Genomic DNA, 5,354 nt, shown 5'->3' with positions numbered 1-5,354 from the left:
ACATCTTATTGAGCTACTACCCTCTCACATCACCTTCCCTCATCCTACTATTTCTCTTACTATTCCCTTGGAGTTGGTTGGGACAGATTTAATTTTCTTCATAGCAGCATGTATGGTGCTATGTTTTGTATTTGTAACCAACCAGCAGAGACAGCACGCCCATTTCAGGTACTGCAGTGTCAAGCAAGGCCTTTTCTGACACCACCCCACTCCAAGCAGCAAGGGAGCACACAGGAAGCTGGGAAACGACACAGCTGGAACAGCTGTTAACTTGTGTTGTGCTAACTCAAAACATTTGGATAAGTATTTTTGGATAAGTACATTACTAAGTATTTTAGTAAACTGCGACCAAACTAAAGAGATACTATAGTGGCATTACACTACTTAAATGGGCTGTAACAGATTCCTAAGGACTGAAATTTCAAAGTCAAGGAGACCCATTTAATAGGGTAATACTTGCAAGCTTTTGCAATCTGTTGTACTGATGCCATGAGGGAAAGGATGAGCACTATTTCTTACCTTCCTTCTGATTTCTGTGTGACTCTAAATTGTAAAATACTCTCTCTGTTTCCACCTACCACTTTTTTTCCTGCAGATCATCTCTGTGATAGCAGCTCTTGCTGAAGACCTGGATTAGCCTTCTGTGTAGCCTCACAGCCCCCAGGACAACTGTAACACCTCATGAGGCTTTCTCAGGCCATCACTTCTATACTGCAGATTCCAGTTACCCTCTGGCAAGAGGCTTTCACACTAACTTTCATCCTCCCTCCTTTGCCAGCACTACGGTTCCAGCAGGCAGGTCCACAGAAGGGCATGTCTCTAACCAGCCTTCACCTGCCCTTGATTTCAAAGTAGCAAGGGAAACCTCAGCCAGGATGCAGATGTCTGTATTAACATAGTTCTATATAGAAACATATTCACAGAATCACTGAATAGTTGGGATTGAACAATAAATGTCACATAGTTCCAACTCACCCACCATGGACAGGGACAAATTTCACTAAACCAGGTTGCTCAGAGCTCTTTCCATCTTGGCATTACACACTTATAGGAGTGGGGCATCCACAACTTCTGTGGGCAACCTGTTTTACTGCCTCCCTCCCAGTCAGCAAAGAATGCTTTCCTAACATGCAACCTCAACTCAATGTCTCTCAGTTTGAATTTGTGTTCTACATGTTGGCAGCACAATCACATCTTGCATGACTGCTCAACATCTTGAGGAGGGACAGCAGCCAGGATTTGCCCTGCTGGACTTGGCTGTCCTGAAAACACAGAAAAGACAGACAGACAGACTTCCCTGCCTGTGGAAACACACTTTGTATGAGAGGCAGGCAAGCAATGACACGATAACATCTCAGTGTCTCAGGAAAGGAAAGGAATTATGTGTTCTGTCCTATGACCCAAACAACTCTCACATGAAGTAAAACAGCACCTCACTCAGGAATGGGATGGCTGTTTGAATTGTGAAATATTTTTGCTGTTCTGGCACATATCAGCAGAGCAAATTATTGCAAATTACTATTTTAAATGCACAGTCCATTTCAGTTTTGCTTCTCTCTTCTAGAGACTGCTTGGCCAAACTTATTCAGATGGGCCTTTAGGGGGGAAGATGTGGGTGCTACACACTGGCTACACCAGTGAAGTTTCTCAGGTACACAGAGAGTGCAGATCACAGAGGTATCCTACCATGCACACAGGTCATGCAGTCACCCAGCACACATCCCAAACTGTGACATTCGACTCACATTTCACAGCAACTCTGCTGGCTGAGTCAACAATCTCATGAGAAGAAGGTGTATGGATTTATCTGTGCAAGCTAACAAAAACCGAGGGGACTACAGAGAGGTGTCTATCCAAGCAGCTCACAGGCTGCTGTCGTTACAGGCCTGTATTTACATGCAGCTCTGGTAAGATTATAGTCCTGTTCACAAAGAATCTGGAGAGGGATTTGCTCCACACCTCCAGCAGCCTTTCTGGCTGGTTTTACAGCAGAGCCAGCACAGAAAGGGACACCCAAAGTCTGTGTCTGCTGCCGAGTCTCAGAAGAGCCCAAATGGGCAGGAAAGCAGTGGAACATGTCACACAAGTGTGCCTGTCAGTCTGCCTCGTGGGACGGACACAGGAGCAACTCCAATGTCCCTAGGATTCCAGTCACAGGCATATTTGCTCTGTGCAGAGAGAGGGTGCCTTGACCTGTGGTTGCTCTTGGGTCACACTGCACTCCTACTGTGCCACGAGACCAAAACCAGCACACATGAAATCTGGCTGCCAAGATAATATTCAGAGTCACTACCCTTGTGTTCTTGCCCATAGAATGAAAGCACTGAGTATTTTGGGGTAATCACTGAACACCAAAATTTTCAAGGACAGATAACTTCCCTCAATGGAAAAAGATTTATGATTTGTTATGGTAATTGTTAGCAGCAAAAAACAAAACAGTACTTTTTGTGAAGTTAATTGTTCACCTTTAGTCAGGTTTTGGCAGTACTCGTTTGCTTTCCTTGCTCTTCCTAAAAATTATGAAAAATCTATGCAGAAGTTGAGAAATATATTTTCTGCAGGACCTAGGCTGTTTTTCTCTAACAGTTACAAGCAGACAATTCCTTTGGTTTTCCCTGCATATGCCGTAATTCTGTATCAAGGAGTTTTATGAGGTAACCTTTAGAACTTTTTCAAGTTCTCATTTCACTATCATAGGCCTAAGTAAAACTCAAGGCTAATTTTAGCATTTATTGGAACGTGCTGCTAGAATGAAAAGGTCAAATGTGCTCACAGGAAGGCCGCACCAATTTGAATTTTTGGCTTGAACCTGTTTCTCCTTGCAACAAATGACTTTCTTCCATCTACCCATGTCAAGCAGAATGAACCTCAGCAGCAACAGCTGTTAAAAAGGAGGAATTCTGTATACACTTGTAACGTAAAACTTTCCCTTTTCCCCATAATGTATTCAAAACAGTGGTGTCCAGGGAGGAGAGAGGAACACAATGACACAGCACATGTACTTTCTGTGCTGCTGATACCACAGACAGATTTCTCTGCCAACATGAGATACTTCATTTTTATTAAAAGAAGAGTCAGATTTTTTTTCAGCAGTACTTACTGCCCCTGCCCCAGCAGAAAACTAGCTGCTCTGTTCCAAGTCTAAGGAGGCAGATGATAATGCCTACTCACCCTATTGAAATATTATCCTTTCTGCCCTTTCTGTTTGGTTAGAAGAATCCACCTTGCAGTTCTAAGAGAAGCCTGGAGTTAGGAAAAATGGCTTTCAGAGATTCATTTACACTTGCTGGTACCCTTAACAACACCACTCAAAGGCAGGCCCTGTAGATTTGGAGAATGGCAAATTAGTTGTCTGTGTCCCACAGGTGATGGATGACTCAAATGACCTTTTCTCTTTTTAACAACAAGCAAAAGAATGTTGTCATATAGACATACACATATAAACACATAAATATCCACACAATCACCTTTATCTGGTAAGGGTGGGTTTTTCTGTTACAAAAGTATTAAAAACATTTAAATACATAATCAAGAGCTTAAACATTTAGATCCCACATTCTGTTTCCATTTTAAATCCTAAGCGGTGGTTGAGAGGAAACTGATGAAACAGGAGAAAGAATTCAAAAGGCACATTATTCTCATGAAGGTGAAGAACAAAAGCAGATCAATACTGTGGCAAGACTATGAATATCTGAATATCATAAAAGGCAAGCCTTAGAAGGTAAAGGGAAAGAATACCATTTCCATAATTTCTATTACGCAAGTATCCCCTCTTCCCAGCAGTGTCTAACGACATGGTAAGAGGACAGTACCTCCCCAGGCAAAGTAAAGATATTCCTCTGGCAAAGGGGTGGCAAGCAGACAGGTTCAGCTACCTAGAGGAAGCCAACATGGTCACAACATCAGTGTTTATTTTGAGGGGAAAGTGCTACCATTGAGGCTCTTCTATGGATGAGAATTTCTCATAGAAAGGAGTGCAATTTTACTGTGAAAAATCTAATAAAGTGTTTTTTCCCATCTAAAGATCTTCTGAATAAGGACGCACTAAGCTACAGTCACGCATTAAATATTTGCTGGCTAGTCACAGAGAATCTTCATGAAAAGCCTGGTGTCAACAGAAGAGCTGTCCAGAGAAAAAGTCTTTTGGCAGAAGACACATCAGATCAGAAAAAAAAGCAGCATATACAACAGTTATAAAACCCACAAAACTAAACCAAAAGAATTTAGAATAGCCATATAATTGTTAAAAGCAAAGAACCTACTGAACCTAGTTCACTAAATGAAAGACAGGCTGGCTATTGACAGGTGAGAAGTTAATCTGAAATATGCTTCATGTCAAGATGCATCTCAGACATACTTTCTTTTGGGTGTTTCATCCAAATAAAGACAGAAAATATTTCTCTGCAAGGAATGAAAAAATTTTTAACTACATAATCTTACAAATTTGAAAAAGAACTAGGGGAAGAAACTGAGACAAAAATAGAGGACTCAGAAGAATTTCTGAAATTCTGAGTTGCTTTAACAAGCAGCCCACAGAACATTCTGTGGGTCAGAGTAGCAAATGTTTCAAAACATCCTATTCCTCTGGCAGGAGACCTAACCATATCATAACAGGGGCAACAATGAGGAAAGCTTTCAACATTGTTACTTTCAATGTCACATGTGCCATGCATTAAGAAGACAAACAAAAGTAGGCAAAAGCAGATGAAATGGTGAGGTTCAGTTTTGTACTAGCTAAGATATCCAACTTGGGCATACTGAGGAATACCTCATATGGGGGATAAAAAATGGCTGCATATTCTACTCTCTCACTTTCTTTGATCAAAATGATAAAGAGGCAGTTAATTACTTAAACCCCATCTGAAATTTTCAGAAGCCTCAAATTAAGAAATTCATTGGAAGAAGAAATATTCTTTTTGAGAGATTGGGAGAGAATAACTGTTTTTGAAATAATTTTTAAAATGGTGTATGTTAGTGTTTGCTAAATCTAATACCAAGACTATACATGAAGTTGTTATTCTCTTCCCACTCCCACCTTACGAAATACATTAAAATTTGCTGGATCATGTAAGATTTTCTACCTCAGAAATAATTTCTCTTTCTCTTTTCTTTCTCAAATACTCCCTAAGATGTTAGCTATTGTTGATCAAACAGAAAATATTATGTGTTTCAAAGCTCATTCTATAGAGTATGTCTTAATATTCAACTGAAAGGAAAATAACATTTACTTTACATCTGAAGTAAGGCAGGACATCTCAGACTGAAATCTGTTGTTCTTGATAGAGAACTATTGCATTCTCATATACAGTATCAACTAAATACTTCTTTGGAGAAAAAAAAAGGCTTTGCAGGAA

Source organism: Ammospiza nelsoni, chromosome Z, assembly GCF_027579445.1.
Source record: "Ammospiza nelsoni isolate bAmmNel1 chromosome Z, bAmmNel1.pri, whole genome shotgun sequence".
In the NCBI taxonomy this organism is placed as follows: domain Eukaryota; kingdom Metazoa; phylum Chordata; class Aves; order Passeriformes; family Passerellidae; genus Ammospiza; species Ammospiza nelsoni.
The sequence above is the reverse complement of the archived record's forward strand: the minus strand, read 5'-3'. Positions refer to the sequence as shown.